Below are 25,307 nucleotides of genomic sequence, written 5' to 3'. Positions count from 1 at the left end.
GGTATTTCAGACCCCTACAGTGGCTGCAACCTGAGCTCCTGTCTTCTTCACTACCTGGGCTGAATCAGCAATGCGCTCTGCCCTGCGTCTCTCTCTGTCTTCCCCATCTCTTCCCTCTGTTTTCTTCATGCTTCCAGAGTGGGTTTCTTAAGTGCAAATTCTGTCATGTCTCTCTCTTGCTTAAAAATCATGGATGGCACCTTACTGCCTGAACCAGCAATGGGAAAAATTGGCCCTAGATTAAAGATTGCTTAGACCCATGTTAAAAAAGCAAGTCTTGAAAGGTCAAGTTGTTTCCAAGTAGCTTGAGTCCCAGAATAAAACTCAAAAGTAATAAACCTAGCATTCAGCAGTAATCTGGCATCCAATAAAAAATTATCAGGCATCAAAGAACTAGGAAAACAACATAATGAGAAGAAAAATCAATCAAAAGAAATTGATACAGAAATGACACAGGTGAATAGACAAGAACAGTATTTTAAATGAGGTAAATATACTCCGTATATTTGAGAAGACAGAGGAAAGCATGAGCATATTAAGGAGAAATGTGGTAGATATTTAAAGAGAAGGCCTAAATCAAACTTCTAGAGATTAAAACAAACAAACAAAAACTGGAAAACGTCTGAGATGGAAAAACACACTAGACGGGAATAAGAATAGACTGGACACATGGCTGGGTGCGGTAGCTCAAGCCTGTAATCCCAACCCTTTGGGAGGCCGAGGCGAGTGGATCACGAGGTTGAGAGATCGCAACCATCCTGGTCAACATGGTGAAACCCCGTCTCTACTAAAAATACAAAACATTAGCTGGGCATGGTGGTGCGTGCCTGTAATCCCAGCTACTCAGGAGGCTGAGGCAGGAGAATTGCTTGAACCCAGGAGGCGGAGGTTGCGGTGAGCCGAGATCGCGCCATTGCACTCCAGCCTAGGTAACAAGAGCGAAACTCCGTCTCAAAAAAAAAAAAAAAAAAAAAAAGAATAGAATGGACACTACAGATGCAGACCAATGAAAAAAGTAAAGAGCATCAGTCAGCTGTAGAACAACTTCAAGAAAGCGAATATAATATACAGCTTATATATAATAATATATAATAATTCTTTTTGTGATCCTCCCAAAAAGAATAGAGAGATAAAGAGAAGAAATAATAGTTGAATACTTTTTTCTAATTTGATACAAATGTTTAGGAAGCTTGATGGGCCCTAAGCACAAGAAACATGAAGAAAACTACACGATGTACATAATCAAATTGCTTAAGAACAGAGATCAGGAGAAAAACCTTAAAAGCAGCCAGGACAGAGGCATGAAGAGCAAAGAGAATAACAGCAGACTTATTGTTGGAAACAATGCAATCCAAAAACCAGTTGACCACTTCTTTAATGAACTGAAAGACAACACTGTGAACCTAGAACTCTATAGACAGCCAAATATCTTGCATAAAAAGAAGATGAACTAAAGATTATTTTAGACATACAAAAGTTAAAAGAATTTATCACTAATCCTACAAGAAAGTTAAAGGTGAACTTTTGGACAGAAAGAAAATAAAATCAAATAGAAGTTTTGTTCTACATAAGAGAATGAAGAGATTGTCAATAATCAATATGTGGTAAATATTAAGAACAAATTTATTTTTAAAAGTCCTTAAAAGGCAATTGATAGGCCAGGGGCGGTGGCTCAAGCCTGTAATCCCACCCTTTTAGGAGGCAGAGGTGGGTGTATCACGAGGTCAAGAGATCGAGACCATCCTGGTCAACATGGTGAAACCCCGTCTCTACTAAAAAATGCAAAAAATTAGCTGGGCATGGTGGCACGTGCCTGTAGTCCCAGCTACTCAGGAGGCTGAGGCAGGAGAATTGCCTGAACCCAGGAGGCAGAGGTTGCGGTGAGCCGAGATTGCGCCATTGCACTCCAGCCTGGGTAAGAAGAGTGAAACTCCGTCTCAAAAATAAATAAATAAATAAAAAGGCAATTGATAATTAAAAACAAAAATAATAACAATGTATTGTAAGGTTTATATGTATAAGTGAAATGGTTACCAAGAATAGCTCAAAGGCCAGAAAGGGCAGGTGTAAATCCAAGTGTATACTGTAAGGTTCTGATGTTACAAATGAATTGCCACACTATATGTTGAAGATGAATTGTGACTTTTTTTTTTTTTGAGGTGGAATTTCGCTCTTGTTGCCCAAGCTGGAGTGCAGCAGTGTGATCTCAGCTCACCACAACCTCCGCCTCCCGGGTTCAAACAGTTCTCCTGCCTCAGCCTCCCGAGTGGCTGGAATTACAGGCATGTGCCACCACACCCGGCTAATTTTGTATTTTTAAGTAGAGACGAGGTTTCTCCATGTTGGTCTGGCTGGTCTTGAACTCAAGCCCCCCGGTCCCCCACACCTGACGAAACCTGGAACTCTCCATTTAGGTGACTGATTGTGGCTGGAGGGGACCAGGGACACCCAGATGTAACGGGGCAGGGGTATTTAGGTCAAAGATGAATGAGGCTCCAAGCTGGGGGCCTCTTTTCTTTCCTTCTCCCACTGTTTCTTCCAGAAAGGAGCAGTTACCCCAACTGGGCCACTGGACAAGGACCCCGAAAGTGCCTGAGTAGCCCCAGCTCCATGCAGACTACAGTGCCACAGCTACTAACCAGACCCTCTGTCTCCAGCCTCATTTTCTCACTTCTGCCCTCCGGCCAGCTGTATGGTTAGTCCCTACAAATCACAGTTCCCTCTTATCACAGAACAAAACTGATCATCTTCATCCTGCAGTTCGCCAGCAATCTTTATTTTTCCCCTTCACGTAAATCATGCACATTAATATCTGTTCCCATATCTGTTTCTCCACTGGCCTGTCTTAGCCTGGGTACCCTGAGGCACAAGTATGCTACTGCCTTATTAAAGGGTGTGCAATGCTTGGAAAGTAAAAGCAAAGGAAGAGGGGAGTGAGGCAGGAAGCTGGGAGAGCCCTTATGAGCGTGCTGTCAGGTAGAGCACCACTCACACTGGATACGCTGGTTGCTGGATGTTGCAGGGCTGTCTTCTAAGAGGTTGTATGAACCTCTGAGCCTCAGGCCAGCCTGGCCAGTGGGGAGGAATGGGACAGAATGTGTCCACTGTCTCCTGTCTGCCATTGATCAAGGTCTGCTGATCTCACCCTTCGGAACTCTACATATGAGGAACATCAGTCGTGTCTCATACCTTAGAGACTAGGTAGCCCCAAGGCAGGAAGGAGAGGTGTGCAGTGCTGGTGTGACATGAGGGCTTTGCTGCCTGAGCTGCTGCTGAGCTGATCACTCAGGCACAGCTGGAGCGCAACCAGCACCCTGGGGCCCCAAAGCAAGTGAGGCTGAGAGGGAGTGGGTGGTCCAGGAGAGGCGTCTCATCTATGGTGCACACAGCTGGCTCTCTGAAAACATCTGAAAAGTTGTAGGGGCAAAGAGCAAGAATTCAGTCTCTTTCAATGACAGTGCTAGGTCCTCCAACAGGACAATTTCTGTAAAGTTCTTGACCTGCTACTTAGGAAAGGTCAATAAATATCAGCCGCTATTACTACTATTATCACCCACGGTGGCAACCTTGCTCCATCTCTGTAACCTGGAAGAGGTGTTTCTTGGTCATCCCCAGCACTGTTTCTAACACATGGCAGGTGGTCTTTCTCCAAAGACTGTCTCTCTCCCACCCCGTTCCACGCATGTCACTCAGGCAGTGGATTTGGTCCAGGAAAGGGAAGGTGGGCCTGAGGGTAGGCAGGGTGGGGCTCGCAGAGGGGCCTTGCTGCATTTCCCCAGATGGCTTCCTCCTGCCCTGCCCAGGCCTGCTTCTGCTTCTCTCCACTTGGTCAGCAGACGTGAACCAACACAGCGGGCCTCCCGCCCAGCTGCTGGGGCCGGGACCTGCTGGTGTCTAGGGCAGCTCTGAGGGTGGAGGCCCCTCCTGAGGCTGAGCAGCTGGGGAAAGAGAAAGCTGCCAGCTAGGTTAGCAGTCAGCCAGATCAGGTATGGAAAATGCCAGGAGCTCCTGTCTTGGGGCAGCTGGAGCCTGCCATGAAGCATCTCTTCCACATGGCCCCAGCCCTGCGGCAGACTCTTCATATTCCATCCTGGCCTTGGTCTCTCCCACCACCCTCAGTTTGGAATGAAGACCTGCTGCCCTTTGAACAATTTGGTGGTTCCAAATTGGAGCCTCAAAGCAAGATCAGGCTCCCGCAGGAAAACAGCTCGATTTGACAGTGATGGGGAGGGGTGTCAGGGCTGAGGTGGCCTTCCTTTCTGCCCCCACACCACCCCAGGAGCAGAGTTCCATGGCCTTCCCCACTTTAGAAGCTCACCCAACAGCCTGCATCAAAGAACTCTTCCAGACCTGTTTTCAGAGGCCCAGAGGGAAAAACGCTCTGGTTAGCCTTAGGGGTGCAGCACAAGGACTTTGTGTGTGACCCAGGAGATTAGCTCATATGTTGTGGGGCAATCCGTATGTGTGTCCAATACTCTGGAGTTACAATGGGATCCCCACTGTCTGGCCCGCTGGCCTTTGAGCAATTTGGTGGTTCTCAATTGGAGCCTAAAAGCAGCGTCAGACTCCCCGAGGAAAACAGCTTGACTTGACAGTGATGGGATCCTCCCTGACTCATTTCTTTGGTCTTTCATCCAGTAAGTAAGTTATCTACTCTAGAAGAAGGATGATCATGAAGTCCAGCAGCATCAGGAAGACAGTTCACAAACAAGAAACTAAACTACTAAGAAAGGAGGCTCACAGAGGAGAGATGAGCTCTGCCTGAGCGAGGCAGGAAGGAACTGTGAAGACAGGCTTTTTTTTTTTTTTTTTTTTTTTTTGAGATAGAGTCTCGCTCTGTTGCCAGGCTGGAGTGCAGTGGTGCAGTCCCGGCTCACTGCAACTTCTGTTTTCCGTTTTCAAGCAATTCTGCCTCAGCCTCCCTAGTAGCTGGGACAACAGGCACGTACCACCACACCTGGCTAATTTTTTTTGTACTTTTAGTAGAGATGGGGTTTCACCATGTTGGGCAGGATGGTCTTGATCTCTTGACCTTGTGATCTGTCCGCCTCGGCCTCCCAAAGTGCTGGGATTACAGGCGTGAGCCACCGCGCCCAGCCGAGAAGGGCTTTTTAAACTGGGTCATGAAGGAGAAGTAGGAGTTTGACAAGGGGAAAAGTGGAGAGGTTGTAGACGGGGTTGGTGCATTCCAGGTACCGTAGAAGGAAAAACAGGCCACGCTTTGGGGTAGGAGGAATGTGTGTGTGTTCATTGTCATTCCGTAAAATTTTGTTAAATACCCAATATGTTCTAAGTAATTGTTTTAGGTGAGGTTCCAGAAATGCAGAAAAGAACAAGGCAGACAATTCTTATCTTTTTCTCTAGAAAAGGGAAATGAAACAAACAAAAATCACACAGGTAGTTGTATATTGACAATTGTGCCAAGCCTGTGGAGGGGGAGAAGAAGGAGCTATGGAAGCATGAATGGGGTGAGAGGATCTGCGGATCATCAGGAGAGTTCTGCCTGAGGAGGAGGCAGCTCAGCTGTCTTCTTCCAGGAAGAGGAAACAGCATGTGAATGGGCCTGATGCAGAAGGGACACAGTCCAGAGTATCTGAAAGTAGTTCAGAATCAATAGCGCAGCCAGACTTAAAGGAGGCAGGCAGGGGAGATGGTGGAGGGCCAGAAGGCTTTGACCTTTATTCTAAGAGAAAGGGGAGGGATGCAGTGAGATTTGCCCTGTGAAGAAGACCCCTCTGGCTGTTGCGTGGAAAATGGAGTGGAACAATCATGGATGTGATGAGGCCAGTTAGAGGAGTGATTCTTAATCCTAGCAGCACATTAGAATTACCTGGGGAACTTGTAATAAGGGTGATTGGAGCCTACTCCCAGAGATTCTGCTTTCGTTGGTTTGGAATAAAGCTTTAGTACTGGTAATTTTTAAAAAAGTTCTGCAGGTGTCTTAAATGTATATCCAAGGGTTGAGAAGCCTTCGGTTAGAGGAATATTGCTTTAAAGAAAAAGAAGGAAGAAAAGGAGAAGGGGTAGGAGAAGAAGGAGAAAGAGAAGAAAAAGAAGAAAAAAGAGGAGGAGAAAGAGAAAGAGGAGAAGGAGGAGGAGACTCATGGTGATGTTAGTCTATTCCAGGTCACAGAAGATGGCGGTTTGGCCTGGAGAAGCAGTGTTGGAGACAGAGGGCAAATGCTGGATACTTTTAGGAGCAGATGTATAGTAGTAACCAGGAACTGCCTGATTTTGGTTTTGGGCAATTCTCTGAGAAATAAAACATTGGGGAAATACCAATTGTGAGGTGCATGACATGAATTCAAGTTTGGACATGTTGGATCTAAGGTGCTTATGAGCTGTCTAAGTGGATAGCAGGCAGTTTAATATATAGATCTGGAACTTAAGCAGGGCGTGGTGGTCCACTCCTATAATCCCAGCACTTTGATAGGCTGAGGTAGGTGGATCACCTGAGGTCAGGAGTTCAAGACCAGCCTGACCAATATGGTGAAACCCTGTCTCTCCTAAAAATACAACAATTTGCTGGGCGTGGTGGTGTGCACCTGTAATCCCAGCTACTAGGTAGGCTAAGGCAGGGGAATTGCTTGAACCCCGGAATCGGGGGTTGCAGTGAGCCGAGGCGCCACTGCCCTCCAGTCTGGATAACAGAATGAGATTCCGTCTCAAAAATAAAAAAAAAAGCTAGAGCTCAAAGATATCTGGATCCGGGGTATAAATTTGGCAGTTAAAGATGGAGAGGCAGAGATATTATTTGAGATGTGGATGGGATTGCCTAGGAAAGGGAAACTGTATGTAGAGTTGCATGGGAGGCGTGGGAGGGTAGAAGAGGGCCTAGGACCTAGTCTGAGATGCCCTGGCATTGGCGGTTGGGTAGAGAAGAGGAGTTGGCAACAGAGTTTACAAAGGAGACGTTGGGAGAGTCTGGAAGCCCAGAGCAGTCACGTTTCAAATGTTCCTGGAAGTCAACAGATCTGAGGTGTAAAACAGGTTTATTTGATTTAGCAGTCTCTAGGACATTGATGGCTTTGGAGAGAGGTGTTTTTGTGGAGTGTTTAGGGCAAAAGCCAGAGTGGAGTGGACGCAAAGGGAGGAAATGCAGAGGACACAGCAAGAGTTTGGTTGCAAAGGGAAGTCAGAGCAGGCGGCAGTTGCTGGAGGGGATTCTGGGATCAAGGAAATATTTGTTAATACGGGAGAGAAGTGAGTGACTTCAAAGATTGTTGGAAAGGAGAGGAAGGGGTTGAAGATATGGAAGAAAAAAGGGATCATCGAAAATGTAAGGAGATGGGATAAGATCCAGTTGTTGGAGGATGAGCTGGAATCAGCTTTAAGGACTTGTCCTCTACTGCAATGGGAGAGAGAGATGAGTGGTTGCATGCACACATGGATAACTTTGTCCCTTTAGAGCTGAGAGGTTAAGGGACTTCCCATCTGATAACTTTCATCTTTTTGCTGATGTCATCTCCTGGGATTGAGGGGAGTGTGCATGTTGGGGAGGAGTTTCGTTTCTGAGGGTGGGTAGTCAGAGGGCTGGAAATCTGAAGAGAGTTGGTAGCATCTGCTATATTTTTGGGGGAGAGATGAAGAGTTGGGTGGTCAGGAAGCACAATAAAATGTGAGGCTGGATGGCAGACCTGGAGAAAATGTTGGTCAAGAATCTAGAGTGGTGCTAAACTCTGGAGTGGTTTTCTGGCACTTAGTGAGGTTGTGTTGTATCAATTATTTATCACTGTATAGCAGGTTATCCCAAAACTTGTTAAAATTACAAATGTTTGTTATCTCAGTTTTGGGTCAGGAATTTGGGCACAACTTAGCTGGGCACCTTTGCTTCAAAGTCTATCACAAGGTTGCAGTCAGAGCACCAGCGAGGGCTGGGGTCTCATCTGAAGGCTCAACCAGGGAAAGATCCACTTCCAAGCTTGCCCATGTTGGTGCTTGGTCGGATTCAGTTTCCCACAGGTTATTGGGCTGAGGCCTCAACTCCTCGCCATGTTTTGACCTGAGGTCCCTTTGAGTTCCTCGCCACCCTGGCCTCGCTGCAGAGCAGCTCACAATATGGGAGCTGGCTTCCCTCAGAGCAAAGAAGGGTGAGGGAAGGTGTGCAAGACAGGAGCCGTGATTTCTCTTCAACCTAATCTCGGAATTGATAGCCCATGATTTTTCCTTACTCACATGGCAGAAGCAAATCACCAGGTGCAGTGACTCTTCAAAGGAGGGGTTTATACCAGGACATGAATAGCAGGAGGTGGGGCTCACTGGGGGCTGTCTCAGGCTGCCTGCCACCCTGTGTGGAGAGTGGGATGAGGACAGGTTGTGGTCAGGTTGTAAAGAGCCATGTGTGCCAAATGGAGGGATTTGAGTTTCATCCCATTGACTCTTTAGAGTCATGGGTGATTTTTAAGGCATGAGGTGGGTAGATCAGTTTTTAAAAGTTCACATTCAGAGACTCTTTGGTTCTGCAAAGAAGAATCAACCCACAGGAACACAGCAGTGATGTACCCTGGCCAGGCACGTGGAATGCACATCCCAGACATCCACAGAACTTATTCTCTCACACTCTTCAGGTCTTTGCTAAAATGTAATCTTCTCCACGGGACCTCCTCTGACCGCCTGATCCAAAATTGCACTTCCCAGCCCCACCCAGCATCCCCTGTCCTCTGCTTTATTTTTCCATTACCTATCCCTATCAGGCCCATTATAAATCTTGTCACTGATTTCTTTATTTTTTATTATTGCTCTCTCCCTCCTAGAATGTAAGCTCCACGAAGGCAAGGATTTTGGATTGTTCTGTGCACGCCTGTCTCCCAGCACCTGAGCATTTAGTAGGTACTATATGAAGATTTGCTGAATGAACTAATTAATAAGTAAAGTAAATCTTGTTTCTCCAGATGCCATCTCCATGTGGGAGTGAGTATAAAAGGACAGCACCCTGTGAAGTGTGTGGGTGCAGAGAAGCATGAGGAAGTGGTGAGCTGGGTGCTCTGAAGAGATGAAAATATAAGACAAAGTCTGAATCTAGAGGGAAACCTTTAGAAAGGAAATCTTTCCTCCTCTGATCCTGATGGGTTGCAGAATTAGCTAACGCTTTGGGAATGACTACAATTCGGACTTTCTAGTAAAATAAGAAAAACTACAGATGGTGCAAACTCAATGTGGTGACATAAGTGGTGTAAGCATTACTACTGTAGGCTGACTGGGGTGGGGTTCACCGAGGCCTCTCCAGGGTACCCTATGGGCAAACACCTCGCCTTTTGATGATTAAAGCGAACTTCCCCCAGCCTCTTTCCCTTAGAGACACACAACATGCTGCCAAGGGAGGCACCTGTGGCCCAAGATGATTTTGCCCAGAGTGCCAGGAGTAACAGTCCAGCCTGGTTAGGATGCAGGTGGGGCCGGGCCTAGCATTAGGAGAGCCAGGCACTTGGGTCATAGCATTTAAGGAGGCACTCACTCTAGGGATCATGACAGTGCAGGCTCAGTACTTGCAGGAACCTAAATATGAAAGCCTCCTTAAATCATGTGCCCTGGCCACCTCATTCTTCCTAGGATGCTCACTTTCAGGTCAGGAACCATTATGACTTTTGTGGCCCTAGGCACGATTGCCTTTGTGGATCCCTTTATCTAAAAAATATCTATACATATACACACAAAATGATATTTTAGAACTGCATTGATATAGACTCAAAATAATATTCAAAGTAATATTCAAAATAATATTCAAATATTCAAAATATAATTCAAGCTGGATTATATTTCCTTTCTTCTGATTATAAAATATGTTAAAACATTTTCATAGGCTCCCAAACTATCGTGGATCCTGGCACCGCTACTGCAGCTGGCAGACAAATTCTCCATGGCAAGGGGTCACCCAAACTTGAGAGGGGGTCTCCTGTAGTCCGCACCCTAGATGTTTCACTTGCCTCACCCTAGTCCCAACCCTGGGCACAGGAATCCCTACGTTAGCAAACTTCATTGAGGGAATTATTTCCTGCACTTTTCTGAGTTTCAATGTCTCTATGTTTAAAATGGTTGTAATAAAATAGGAGTTGTTTATCACAATATAAATAAGAAAATACAATAAAATTACCACAAGATCCAGCAATTCCACTCCTACTCAAAAGAATGAAAAGTAGAAACTCAGACAGATACTTGGATACCAGTGTGCACAGCAGCATTATTTACAACAGCCAAAAGGTGGAAATGACCCAAATGCCCATTGACAGATGAATAGACAAACACAATGTAGTCTATACATACAATGGAATATTATGCAGCTATAAGGAGAAATGAAATTCCGATATGTGCCACAACATGAATAAACCCAAACACATTATACTAAATGAAATGAACCATACACAAAAGTCCAAATATTGTATGATTTCACGTACATGAGTTACCTATGTTAGGCAAATTCAGAGAGATAGGAAATAACCGAACTTCTGTTTGGAATGATGAAGAAGTTCTGGAAATGGATAGGGGTGATGGTTGCACAAGATTGTGAATGCAGTTAATGTCACCAAATTTTACACTTAAAAATACTTAAAATGGTAAATTGTATGTATATTTTCCACAATAAAAAAAAAGAGAATGCCGTATCGGCATAAGCACTTTATATAGGGTAAAAAGGCACACAGATGTAAGAAATTCTTATTGTCCCAATTGATAACTACTATATTGCTGTGGTGAATGAGTCTTCCAAAGTTCACAGACAGATTGGCAGGTGTTAAAAGGCTGTGTAAACACAGCCTTCTCCAGCCCAGACCTGTTGCTCACTGCCCACTATGGCCCGCAGATTTGATGACCAAGTTCATGAATGGATGATAGCCAAGATTCTTGAAGCTCTGGGTGGCACAGGGCGTACACTTTCATCCTGGAAACCTGTCATTCCTTGCTGTCTGACAGCATTCCCTTTGGGGGCACAGGGATTATGGTTTTGGCTGAGACATCTAAGATAGTCCTGGTGTTGGTAGCATAAGGAGTGACCCACGAGAGGCCAAGTTACCCACCAGGCCCTGACAGTGCACTTTGTGCTGATGTTGCCCTGATCCAGTTTCCTGGTTTGGAAAGAATGTTCTGATCTCCAAGTAAGCTGAAAGGGGAGCTCTGGGGGTGGGGGTGGCATTTTGACCTGGGACAGGGACCTGTAGGCCTCGTGTCTGAGCTGCTTCTTTTTCCACTGAGCAAATCCTACTTTCAAAGTTGAAGTCTTAAAAAACACACAGAAGAGGTGACATGCTAGGAGGGATCCCTGGGACCAAAGGACCCGTCACAAACAAATTCACCCCAGGGTTTCTTCTGTAACCAGTCTGTCTAGTGCAAGTTGGGTTTCAGGGATGCCCTGCCTCTCAAGGGAGCCTGTGGACTCCCTGAAATCTGTAAGCTTATGTTGGTTCTTGTGGAGAGAAAATCCATAGTTTCCATCAGATTCCCAAAGGGATGCAAGACCCCCAAACTGCTTTAAAACTACTATTCCTGTGAATTTAAGATACGATTGTGGAGATCAGCATTTAACTTACACCCAGTTTTCAGGACACATATGGATGGTAAACCAGGTACTGGATGACACACATCTGGTGGCAGAAAAGGTGCGGCGTTTCAGTGGGGCAGGAGTCGGGGATCACCGCTGAATCCTCCTCTCTCTTCTCCTAAATGAAGCGATTCATTTTTGAATAAACTGACCATGGAGCTATTATTTCACATCTGTGCAAAAATGCTGGCCCCAGTGACAGCAAATTCTCCTTGTTGACCATGACTCCTTCTCACTCAGCCTGACTTTGGTAAGTATGTGTAAATGACACACCCAAGTCAACAGTTCAGAACAGAGTCTGAAACAACGGCTCCTAAAAGAATGACCCTCCAGGCCTTGGTGATTCCTTTAATAGCTCCTCGTGGTCTATTGTAAGCCCCTAAAGTCTTGGTAGATCTGCAGGGTCTTTTGGCCAGGCTGGCAAGCATCAGGCAGATGGGAGCTTGCAGGTCGCTGCAAGGGAGGGTACATGTTGAGAAGGGTCATAATGAATGGGTACTTTAAAGGCTCTGAGGAGTGACTCAGACATTCCAATGCGGCTTTATTTTTTCCTTTTGTTGATGTATGAAATGTAATTGTAGTCATTTTTTCCAGTGAGTTGATAAATAGCAATTATCCATGCAGCTTGTGAGCTGGGGTCACTGTGAACCAGTTCACATGCCAGCATTTTTCTCTTCTCCACCCCCAACACCTGAACTAACTGCTCCAAGCCTGAGGTTGGAGGTTTCTTGATCCCAGGAATTCTAGCAAAGGTACAGCATGCAAAAGGTCAGAGGAGGCTGTCTGGGAAGGGTGGCCATAGAGAACTGGAAACCTGGGAGCTTTGGCCTGACCCTTTACGTTACCCGACAGTCCTTTGTTACCTGGGATGAAGGTTAGAGCAGAGAAGTGAGTTGTTTGGCATCAGAAAGATGGTCATCAAGAAAGGGAGAGAAGACGATATCTGATGAGCACCTTCTCACCACGTGTTGGGCCAGGTGCTGTGCTAATGAGCGCTTTCCCCAGGCATCATTTCTTGTCATGTTCAGAATTGCGGAGAGGGTAAACCTGAATACATACTCATACTGATCTTTGCAGTAATTCTCCTAAACTGAAGCACAAAGAACGAAGTAATATGGTCAGATAGTGGGTGGTGGGGGAATTAGGATTTGTTTTTTTTAAAAAAAAAAAAAAAGCCTACACCACCTGGTATTCCCAAGCAGTCTCCCATCCAAGTACTAACCAGGCCTGACCCTGCTTAGCATCCGAGATCAGGTGCGTTCAGGGTAGTATGGTCACATGCAGGAATTGCGATTTCAGCCCATGTCTGTCTAATTCCAAAATCTGTTCTCTCACTACCACACGAGGCTGCCTCTCATCAGAGGTCCGGCCTCACTGGCCCTCTTGGCCCTGTAAGAAGGGCAATCTTGTGTGCCTGGCTGTGGCAGTGTGGTAGAGCCCCAGGTAGTTCCTCAGCATCAGCTGCAGAGATGCAGGCTGCCACAGAGAACCTGCTCTACCCATAACCTGGGTGCTGGTTAACAGACCTGCGAGGGAATGACGATGGGCAAAACCAGTTTGGGAGCTGTGTGTCATTGATGTCTCTGTCCTCCTCTAGGTGAGGGACAGGCAGGCAACTCCTTAGATTGGTATCACAATTGTATTTAAGTTCTCCAGGGAAACAGAATCAATGAGGCAATTTTATACACACACGCACACACACACACACACACAGATTTTTGTAAAAATTGGCTCATGTGGTTATGGAAGTCAAAAAGTCTCACAATCTGCCATCTACAAGCTGGAGAAACAGACATAATTCAGTGGTGTATTTCAGGTCAAGCCTGAAGGCCTAAGACCCAGAGGGCTGAAGGTGTAGTGTCCAGGTCTGAGTCTGAAAGCCTGAGAACCAGGAGCACCAGTATTTAAGGGTTGGGGAAGCTGGGTGTCCCAGCTCAGGCAGAGAGAGAATGCCTCCTTCCTCTATCTTTTTGTCCCATTTGGGGCCTCAGTCACCTCTGTTGGGGAAGGCATCAGTCCACCAATTCACCAATCCAAATGCTGCTCTCTTCCAGAAACACCCTTGCAAACACACTCAGAAATAGTATTTTATCAACTACCTGGACATTCCTTAGCCCAAGTTGTGCATCGAGTTGATGCACAAAACTAACCATCACAGCAATGCCAGAGCACAGCTTTCACTTCTGCAGGGAAATTCTCTTTGGTGGCATTTGGCAATAGCCGCCCAAAGACTTCTGGGGGACTCCCAGGCCAGGATCCCATAGTCCAAATCTCACTGTTGGCGTTGGATAAAGAACAAAAAAGTAAACCAGGACTGGGATGGTTCTGTTGGGGCAGTTTAAGGGTGTCCTAACCGCACTGCTCTCTCTAGTCCACTTGGTGAGAACCCTGCCACAGTCTGGGTGTATGGCGATGAGGCCAGCGGAGGGTGCGACAGTAACAGTGGTGAGAGAGGGAAGGGCTTTGGGGAAGGAACTTTTGGTAAGATTGGACTGGGTAGAGCAAGGAATTACAGAAAGCAGACGTGAAGAAGAGATCTGAGATAGAGATTAGGAAAATGGAAGGATCTTTTCCAGTTAAGTGTGTACTAAAAGCTAGGTGAGGTTTGGACCTCCAAGCTAAAATATGAGTCAGACTCACAAGCTTAATAATCACAAATTTAAAGAGACATTCAGGTGAAGAGGAGCAGGTAACTTAGAAGAGCCTTGGAGCCTTGGAGCGCGAACTACCACTAACACCAGGGGCCTTGAGCTACTGTTCCTCATCATTGAATAGGAGCTGTAAGTCCTCAAAGCTGTTGAGTTCAACATTCTGCATGTAGAAGGCACATGATAAATCATCATTCCCTTTCTGGTAAGGGTGGGTAATTCTATAATTATTTGGGTGATCGTGGAAGCCGTATGTTTAAAAAACAAACTGAAAAATAAATCATTGCAAAGTCTATTTATATGAAGAAGAACTGGGACGCAGGCAGAAAGGGACAGGAGGCTTCTGTAGCTTTGCTGCTCCAAGTGTGGTTTGTGGAGCAGAGACATTGGCGTCCCCCAGCAGCTTGTTAGGAAGGCAGACTCTCAGGCTCCACCCAGACCTGCTCAATCAGAATCTGCATTTTAACCACAGCCCTGTCAGAGTCACGTGCACTGCAGTTTGAGAAATGCTTCTGCTTTACAAACTTGGTAGAGAAGAGCAAAATCACCCCAGGAGTTTTAAAAATACCGGTGCCTATGTCTCACTCCCACAGATAGGGATTTCATTGCTCTGGACTGAGGCCTGGGCACTGAGATTGTTCTAAAGTTCCCCAGTGATTTTTAACGCCCAGTAAGGATTGGAAATCACTCCTGTGTATTCTAAGGGACATCTGGCAGGGGGAGAAGCAGAGGAAATGGAGAATGGCGAACATCTCCCAGCCGGGGCAAGTCAGCCCTGGTTTTTGTCCCAAGGGCACCTTGGGTACAAAAGGAAGGCGGTTTCCTGGGGTTCTGAGTTCTAATTTGAAATTTGCCTCCCCCGACTGGCTGTGTGTCCCTGAGCTCAGTTAATGCTGGTCAAATAAGGAATAAGTCAATGAACTGTCCCTCTCTGAGCCCCCAGTGTCCTCGCTTAAATGACAGGCTGTTTATTTCCTCCAGCCCAAACATCCTGTTTCCCCTGCCTTTTCTGCCCCGTCCCCGCTTCGAGATCCTGCTGAAGTGGGATCATTTGCAGCTTCCGTGGGACGGGCTCCTAAGGGGCACGGAGGCTGCTTCCATTCACATGAAGGTCGGACTAGCTGTGTGACAAGACAGAACAATGGCTACCCTTTGGAGGAGTGGTTGACAGTAAAGGACTCTAAGGGAGCCTTCTGGGGTGTGATAACCTTCTGTATCCTAACCTGGGTAGTGGTTTTATGGGTGTAAAATGTTAGCTGAGCTTGTCACCTGCAGTTGAGCACTTCATGTAATTTATGCTTCAATTATCAACAAAAACTGAGTAGTGCTCAACAGGCCCCCAGGAAATAGCCAGGTCCTCAGGGTACTGGCAGACAGGAGCTGGGGACATTAGTAAGCTTGGGAGCTAAAGCAGAAATTGGGTAGAAGCTGAGAGAGTGACCTCCAGAGACAGATGGATGGGAACAGAGTTGGAAACTCAGATAGAGAAGGTGCTATGGGACTAACTTGACCCAAATTCCAGGCAGTTGAATCAGTCCTAGGTGAAAAGGGTGGGGTTTGGACCAACTGTGCCAGTTTGCCCTGGGACTTTTCCCCTTCTTAGCACTCAAATTTCTGTGTCCCATGAAACCTCTAGGCCAAGGTAAATAGGGACGCTTGGTCCCCCTGCTCCCAGGCCTGGGCTGTGGGTGGCATTTGGATACGTGGTGAGGGAATGGAGCAGACCCAGGGAGAAGCCACTCCCACCCAGGGCCACCAAGCTGTTCCCGAGCAGCCCATGTCCGTGTAGGTGGATGGGCGCTCTCCTTTCTCACCAGGGCTGGGCTGTGAATCCACCACGGGTCTGAAACCAGGCAGTGGACCCCTGTTTCTCAGCCCTCCAGATCCCACTCCAGCCCTCCCAGGCTTTTCCAGCCATGCCATCTGCCCATACAGTCTCTGCCTTCACAGCACCCATTAGGCTAGTGTGCAATTGTTTCTTTGCTTCTGGAGCCCTTTAGGGGTAAGAGTGCATTTTCCTTGGCTTTGCACACTACTATAGTTCTACTCAGGGCTGGAGCATTCTCTTTTTAGGGGATTTAATTGTAATCTTTTTGTACCGGGGATCTTTTTGGCACCTTGAAGAAATTCTAATTCCCTTCTCAGAATAATACTTTAAATGCATAGCACAAAATACAGAGAGTTGCAAAGAAAATAAAGTATGCTGAGATACAGCCATGGAAAATATTTTTAGAAACACATTTGTTAAAAAAAAAAAAAAGAAATATCCTTCTTTATTAAAGTTTTACCTAATGAGATCCAGCAGCAGCTGTAATTTTGAGGTAGCCATGACTACAAATGATATTTCATGATACCTGCAGCGAGTGTGCTGTGAAAATGAAAATATCTGTGATTTTGTATTAGTGACAAATGGCAGGCACTACTGACACCACTGTGGTTTGTTGACTGCATTCCTATGAACAGAAAATGCTGAATTTCATCTAGTAATTAACTAACGTATAGATGTGATTTTTGTCCCATCCGATGTCACAGGCATCCCTGAATCCTAGGAACCCCAGGTTAAGAAATGTTGTGTAGGTGGATGGAAGATAAGAACTGTGCTTTGTAAACTGTTGAGTGCACCGTCCTTGAGGGATGTGGGTGCTCTTAGGATAGATAAGGGAGGTTGAGAACCAGGCTGAAACTGGATGATTAACCAGCAAACCGTGAGGGCAGAAGCAAGCAGGGGACCCTCGCTGCTCTGTCAGAGCCGGCTGCCAATCCTCAACATGCTTTGTCGTAGTCAAGTAAATGACAGAGTTGGATATCTGTCCACACCCAAATCTCATGTTGAAATGTAATCCCCAATGTTGGAAGTGGGACCTAGTGGGAGGTCACAGGGGCAGATTCCTAATGACTTGGTGCTGTTCTGGCCATAGTGAGTTCTTGCAAGATCGGGTTGTTTAAATGTGTGGCACCTGCCCCTCCCTTTGCTTTCTCTTGCTCCTCTCTTACCACATGACGTGCAAGCTTCTGCTTTGCATTCTGCCGTGAGTGAAAGCTCCCTGAGGCTTCTGCAGAAGCCAAGCAGATACCAGCACCATGCTTGTACAGTCTGCGGAACCGTGAGCCTGTTAAAACCTCTTTGCTTTGTAAATTACCCAGTCTCAGGTATTTCTTTATAGCAATGCAAGAATGGCCTGATACAGTAACATTTGATGGAGCTCTGCCTTTCTACACCATTCACTGGTGCATGGGCGGATGTGCCAGCTGGCAGTGCTGGGGAACCATGGGGAGCCTGTTTCTTTGGTCTGGAGAGAAAGGTTTGGAGAACAGAGGGAAGTGCTTTTGGGTCAGCACAGGGTCTGGGGTCATAGCCTACCATAGCCAGAGGAGAGGCTTGCAAGGCTGCTGGGGTTTTCTGCACAGCCCCTGCATGGGAAAATCCTCTGGATAAGAACTGCTGGGGCCTTCTTTTAAGAAGAGAGTCCCCTGGGAGAGGTGGTGCATTCAGACCTGAAGGTCTTGGCATGAGTGATTTTAAAAATACCACCTTGTGCAAGAGACCAGGGGAGGCAAAACTCTGCAGGCAAGTGGCTCCGTTGCTGGCGCCAGCCCAAGTGACCTTGGGCAGGAAAAGTGCCCTCTAATTAGCAATCAGGAAATCAAGGCACAGCACGGCGCCAGGCAGCATGACCTCAGCCCTAGCCTGGTGACACTTCAGCCCTCTAGATGGCATGCCCTTGCCCCTGCATGGCAGGGCTGGGACACTGTGGGTTACTTTTTATCTGAAGTCGCTATTGTTGGTTGTCTGGTAGCTGCTGCCTTGGGTGCCAGCGGCGACAAACATGCAGTGAGGGTTTCCTGTGTAGCTTCCGCCTCCTTCTCCACGCACAGTTCCCTCCCTGGGTAGCATTTGAAGGCTACCCAGAGCTTAATCCTGGCCTTGGGGGAGACCAAGGATGCAGTGGCCTTCCCAGGCTTGTCCCCAGCACACTGACCACACAGCCTCTACCCTTGGGTGTGCCAGCCCCATTTCCTCTGCAGAGAGGTGTATTAAGCTAGCTTTTCGAGTTGCCTCTCTCCCACCCCCGTGACTCTACTGAGTAAAGGCACTGTTTTCTAGAAAGCCAGATTCTCCAGATCAGTGGCTCTCAAATTGTTTTGACTGTGATCCACAGAAAGAAAAATATTTTTTTCGTGACCAAGTACACACACTCATCGATACGTAGGGATGAAACAAAAATTCAGGGAATAACATTTGCTCTTCCAATATCTGCGGTATTCTGATTTTTTCCTTTTCTATTGTAGTCTATTTTATTTGTTTTCTTTCTTTTTTAAAAAAATTCTGGTTGCAGCCCACATAGATTACTTTCACAACGCTGTAATAGTCATGATGTAGCTTGAAAAATACTATGGCAGATAACTTTCCAGGGCTATTTCTCTTTTCCAAATGGAAGAAGGGCACTAGAGTTTATTGCGTCCCTGTGAACTAGGCACTGTTCTGGTTTTTGAGTGATATCTATTTTATTGAAAAAGAGACTGAGGCTCCGGCAGGCCAAGCCCATGTTCTTCTAGCTTAGAAGTGAAAGATCAGGAATTCTAGAGGTGTGCTGCTATAGGCCTGAACTGGTTCTCAGCTCATTCCAGTCCCACAAAATCAGCCACGGTGGGAGCGTTTACACCAGGCATCCCCAAACTAAGGCCTGCGGGCCTCATACAGCTCCCTGAGGCCATTTATCCGGCCCCCCGCCGCACTTCAGGAAGGGGCTTTCATTGGTGGTCAGTGAGAGGAGCACAGTATGTGGCGGCCCTCCAAAGGTCGGAGGGACAGTGAACTAGCCCCCTGTGTAAAAAGTTTGGGGATGCCTGGTTTACACCATGGAAATTGGCAAACACTACAAATCAGGGCCTTTTTTTTTTTTTTTTTTTTTTTTTTTCAAAATTTCAGAGAAATTTACCAGCACACCATTTGTTCTGATTCTTCTCTTTTCCAAAGTCAGTATATTTTGAAGTCCTCTGACCTCAGCTTCCTCATCCATAAAATAACATTAAAAATGTCTGCTTTGTAGGAAAAAATTATACTCGTGGAGCACATTCTGGTAAGTATGGGAGAACAGTGACTGGAAGGAAACCAAAATGCAAATAATTGATATGTTACCATGATGGGATTTGAAAGATGAAGTCCCTAAATTTCACCATCTTGAATAATTTCCATCAGTGCTAAATGTACTTTGTACAAAAATGAAAACATTATACATATGAAAACCCACACTTTGCAGAAGTGTTATGAGAAATTAGAAGAAAAGGAGGTAAACCAGTGATCTGTAATTGGCAGATGCCAATAATAGAAAAGTGTGAATTCATGCTTTTATGACTGAAAACAGAAAAAGAAATATTGCAAATGAATTGCATGTCAAAGTAGGACCCAGGTAAACAGACAGAAAGAAGCGGTCTAAGGAATATTCTGATTCCAAGACTATACTGATGAACATATCACACAGGAATCACTAATTTTTTTATCTAGTCCTAGGGCAGTGGTAGCCCCTCTGTCTGACAGATAACTCTAGCTGTGGCACTGAGAGAAGACGACTGAGCCTTACTTAGGAAGGTGTGGGCTCCAGCTACTGGATGGTGGCCTCAGCCTGCCTGCATTCCATTCACTCCCTCATCCCTGTTCTCTGAGGCCATGTGGAAAAGCCTTTATCATCATGATCACAGTTGTGATGATAACGGCTGCATTCGCTTCCTATTGTGGCTGTTAGCAAATTACCACAAACCTAGTAGTTTATGACAAATTTATGATCTTACAGTCCTGGAGGTCAGAAGTCCAAAATAGCTGTCGCTAGGATATGATCAAAGTGTGGGCAGGGCTCCATTCCTCTGGAGGCTCTAGGGAGAATCATGGCCTTGCCTTTTTCCCGCCTCTAGAAGTACCTGCATTCCTTGACTGGCAGCCTCTTTCTCTGTCTTCAAAGCCAACAGCATTTCATCTCCACATCTCTCTCTGACTCTCTCACTCTCCTGCCCCTCTCTTTCATTACGGTACCTTTGTGATTAGATTGGGCTTAAAGATAATCCAGAATCTCCCCAAGCCAAGGTCAGCTGATTAGCAACCTTCATGCCCCTTTGCCATGTAACATTACATATTCACAGTTTCCTCAGATTAGGACAGGGGCATCTGTGGGGGTGGAAGACATTATTTCTGTCCATCACAGTGGTTAATATTTCTCGAGCACTTATTATGTGTCTAGTAGAATTCCAAGCATGTTACTTGTAGTAAGCATTTAGGTGTCGCCACAACCCTATGAGTTAGGTACTCACTTTACAGATGAGGAAAGTGAGGCATACAGAAGAAAAATAACTTGCCCAAGGTCACACAACTAGGAAAAGGAAGGGCTGAGTTATAGATCTAGGTGTCTGATCTCAGAGCCCATGCTGTTAGCGACAATCACCCTTCAGTAATTTAAGGACATGTACAGACTGAATTCTGACTAATTCAATCCTTCTCTAATGATCCAGAAGCCCTTTCCAGATGTGACAGTATCTCAGGTCCATCAACATCAACTGCCATAGGCCACCAGTTGGGCAACTTTGAATGGGCTGATCAGTGGATTTCAGGGGCTGGGATGCCTGGTGAGCCTTCCTCCTTCCCTGAGGGCTTCTCACAATGGCCACCTGTGTTTCTGAAACCCACCTTCACCAGGACCCACAAGGCACTGCTCTGTGGTGTTTGCTCTCAGCTTTCTTTTTTTCTCTTCTCCAGACATACTAGCTTCATAGACAGCCCTCAAAAAGATGGAGACAATCTTTATCTCAGGGCCTCTGAACTGGCTGTCTCCTTACCTGGAATCTCTTCCCAATCTACTCTCAAAGCTCAGCTGTCATTTCAAACAGGCTTATGCCCAGGGATCCTCTCAAAAGAGGAGCCAGGCAGAGCTATTGACCTGCCCTGATAAGGGACCTCCCTCTCTTCCCTCTCCAATCTTAGGTGGGCAGAGGCATTTAAGTTCTCTTCCCCATGCCTTTCCCCTCTCAAGGTGATGAACAGAAGGAGGCAGACTGAAGGAGTTGCATCTTATCTTCACCTTGAAGCTGACTTTGTATGTCCACAAAGAACCCAAAGCAAAAAGCAGGAGAGAGAAGGCAGAAGTTAGTTCATTAGCCACTAGACCCTCAAAAGACAGAAAACATCCTGACTGTGGAACACCTACTGGGTGCTCAATCTTCACACCCCTGTGTAGGAGTTATTAATCTTACCTCCATTTTACAGACAAGAACACTGAGGATTCTAGACGTTAAGAAACTGGACCCAAAGCACCCACGGAGGGGCTGCGCAGGACTCAAATGCAAGTCAGCTCAAACAATCCTTCTATTTTAGGGAAAGGGGACAACTTGGGGGAAGCAGGAGGGTATTAAAGCAACTGGCTAACCATGAAAAAGAATGACAGAACATTTTTCCAAACAAATCATTGCTTTGTTTAGAAAGTCACATGGAGACAGTGGGAGACAGAAGTGAAGACTCATCTTTCATCCCCAGGAGCTATTTGCCTGTGGATATTCAATTGTTCTAGCACCATTGGTTGAAAAGACTTCTCTTCCTTCACTGAGCTGCCTTGACACGTTTGTCAAGAATCTGTCAACCACACATCTGTGGGTCTATTTCTGGACTCTATTCTGTTCCACTGATCTGTTTGCCAGTCTTGATGCCAACACCACACTGTTTTGATGAAAGTAGCTTTGTATTAAGTTTTTGAAACTGAGAACTGAGAGTCCTCCGACTCCATTTTCCTTTTTCAAAGTTGTTTTGCCTAGTCTGGGTTCTTTCTATTTGCATATGAATTTCAGAATCAGATCATCAATGTCTACAAAACAGCTTGCTGAGATTTTGATTGTGTTGAGTCTATAGATCAATATGGAGAGAGCTGACGTTTTAACATTTAGTCTTCAGATCCCATGAACATGGTAGAGCTTTCATTTACGTAGAGATTCTTCGATTTCTCTCAACAATGTTTTGAAGTTTTCATTCAACTGGTTTTGCATATCTTGTATCAGAGTTACCCTAAGTAGTTTGTGTTTTTTTATGCTAATGTAAATTGTATTTTAAATTTCAATGTTCTGTTATTTTTTTTTAATTTTACTTTAAGTTTTGGGATACATGTGCAGAACGTGCAGGTTTGTTACATAGCTATACACATGCCATGGTGGTTTACCACACCTATCAACCCATCATCTAAGTGTTAAGCCCCACATGCATTAGGTATTTGTCCTAATGTTCTCCTTCACCTTGCCCCCCACCCCCTGGCAGGCCCAGGTGTGTGATGTTCCCCTCCCTGTGTCCACGTGTTCTCACTGTTCAATTCCCACTTATGAGTGAGAAGATGTAGTGTTTGGTTTTTTGTCCTGTTATTACCAGCATACAGAAATACAGTCCATTTTTGAATATTGAGCTTAGATCCTGCAACCAGGCTAAACTCACTTATTAGTTCTAGTAGCATTTTTGTGTAGATTTCATAGGACTTTCTATTTAGATGATGCCATCTGCAAACAATTTTCTGCAGGGCTGTGTTCAAGGAGTCTGCATTCTAATAAACTCCATCCTCAGGCTGCTGGAGGAAAATAAAGGGGTAATCCAATATGAGGAGGGTCAGGTCCTGCCGGTTATCCTTGGGGCAGCAGACCCATAGATCTAGGTGTTTCACTGAGGCTAATGTTAAAATGGGTCACTATTCTGTAAGTCCTGGTGGACGTCTTCAGCACAAACCACTGGATCATCTATACTCACCAAGGTTAAGGAATCCAGAAGAGGGCTGAGTGAAGGCAAAATATCCAGCTGTGGGTTAGAGAGATGCCCCCAAGTCCCTTCTACAAAGCACCATTTTCTCACTCTGACCTCCAAAAAGCCTCCTTCCTGGTCTCTAGGCTTCCCATCTTGCCCCCTCCAATCCCATCTCCATTCATCTGGGTTATATAAAAATATAAAGCAGACCATGCTAGGCCTTGCCCTTAGAATAAAACCCCCAAACTCCTCACCAGGACTGAGTAGCCCTCTTGCACGCTTTCCTCTCCCGCCACCCCACCCCACCTGCCAAGCCCTTTCCAAGCTGTTCTCCCTAATGGAAACATTTTCCAATGCCCCCCACTCCCCTCTCCTCCCTGCCACCTGGTACCTGGCTAGCTTCTCCTTGTCACTGCTTCCAAAGACCTTCCTGACCATCGCAGCTAACGTTCACTCTCAGGACATCCCAGTATGATCCTGCCTCGTACTCACCATATTCCTCATTAATGTTCCACTAAGGCAGTGCTGTGAGAACCAGGCCCAGTGACATTTGTGACCTTGATCCCTTACCAATGGCTCCTAAGCAGTAGGCGCTCAGTAGATGCTTTGCATGATAGCCTGAGCTTGCCACATGCCCAACCATTCACCCTCCATGTGAATGATCTTACAATATGTCTTGGGTTTTTCTTCCATTAGGGGGTAGTTCAAACCTTGGCTGTGGGTTAAATCTCCCCAGGGAATTCGCCCCAGACAAGCCATCAGGTGAGCTACATAAGGAACCTGTCTTGGAACTCCCCCAACTCAGCCTCCCCGTAGGATTTCATCTTGCTCCTGAGCTCACTCCATTCCAATGGAACAGGAAGGCGAAAGAAAACCAGACCAGAGTGGAAAGGATTTTCAAACTTTATTTACAACTGTCACAGTGACAAAAAGTAGTTTGGAAAAAAAAAATGCTAGTTTCTCCCTGAGCCTCAAAAAAGAACAGATAGAAGTTACAGGAGGTTCATCTCACAACAGGCATTTTTACTGAAATACTAGGAATTTTTTCAATACAATCAGTTAGAAATACACACAAATTACTTAAAAAAAAAAAAAAAAAAAGGAGGCCAGATAGGAGCTCAGCCACTTGTCCAAGAGCAGCTGGGTCCCCCCAGCAGACTCCACCACTGAGGGTCCTGACGTTAGCGGTCAGCCCCTGGCCTGCTCAGACTGCAAACGGTCATACAAAGTGGTCTAGGGACCGGCAAAAGTAATAAACCACCCCCCAAAACAGACACATACACAAAGTAGATTTGTTACGCAGTTTACAAGCACGTTCCCATCACACAGCAAGACCGGGACAGGTGATTCAGGGTAGCAGATGAGGGAAGACACCGAAACACAAGAATTGAAAAGGCAAGACCCCCGTCCACAAAGGGAGGTGAGGGAATGAGATTATGGATGAACCACTCTCTGCAGCCAAAACAGAACGAAGCGGGGAGCAAGAGAGAGAAAGCCCCTCTCGCTGTAGGCTGCAGGCCTCTCCCACTTCTGTGAGGAGTTGGAAGAAGTTATTGCCATCGATGTGTGTCACACAGGCAGACGACAGAGGGAGGAAGCAGGGGGTGCGGGCGACCATCGGCTTCCCAGAACGGAATTCCGCAGACTGCTGCGTCCACAGCACATCCTCGCCCTTCTGCCCTGGCATCCCCAGAGCCACAATGACCTTGAGGTATTAAATACAGCTATATACACAAGTCCAGAACCGAGGGTCAGTCTAGACTGACTGGAGACCTGAGGGGACATGCTGCGTGCCTTGGTTGGCCAAGTTCAGCTCAAGGAAGGCTCTCAGTCCACCTCTGGGCCACACAGTACTGCTCTCGGAAGCATTTGTCCTTCGACCTCCTGCTCCAGATGGCTCTTAGCTACGATAAGAAACGCAAAGTCCAAAGGCCAACTTTCTCATACAACTGGTGCCCTTGCAGGAAGCATGTGGGCGGTGGGGAGGGATAAGGACCACCACTGAGTAAGGACAGCAGAGGTCCCTTGCTATGCCTCCCTTCCGCTCTTGCCCCAGAACAACATAGGGAGAAGCCAGGGATCTCACGACATCCTTTAGTCTCAAACTTGAGCCCAAGGCTGCCACAAGAGCCTTGTCCCCACCATGCAATAATTCCCAAGAAACATTGCGAATTATTTTTGGCATGGGTGTGCCAGCTCTTGGGACCTTAGTGACCGCTCACCTCCCCAACAAGACACAGAAAAAGCCACGTCTGCTCTCCACTAGGCACCCACAAGAAAAACAGACCAAGAGCTCCCATGGGCATAGGTACGGCAGCTGGGCAGCCTGGCGGAAATCCACAGCTGAGCGGGGGACCTATGTGTCCATGGC

The 25,307-nt window shown here is 46.3% G+C and overlaps 1 pseudogene; it reads right to left on the bottom strand.

Annotated features, from left to right (window-relative positions):
- Positions 1-12,703: 12,703 nt before the first annotated feature.
- LOC120361938 (5S ribosomal RNA) lies at positions 12,704-12,812 on the bottom strand (annotated as a pseudogene).
- Positions 12,813-25,307: the final 12,495 nt, after the last annotated feature.

The sequence above is a fragment of the Saimiri boliviensis genome, chromosome 1, assembly GCF_048565385.1.
Source record: "Saimiri boliviensis isolate mSaiBol1 chromosome 1, mSaiBol1.pri, whole genome shotgun sequence".
Taxonomy (NCBI): domain Eukaryota; kingdom Metazoa; phylum Chordata; class Mammalia; order Primates; family Cebidae; genus Saimiri; species Saimiri boliviensis.
Note: the sequence above shows the minus strand (reverse complement) of the source record. Positions and strands in the feature narration are given on the sequence as shown.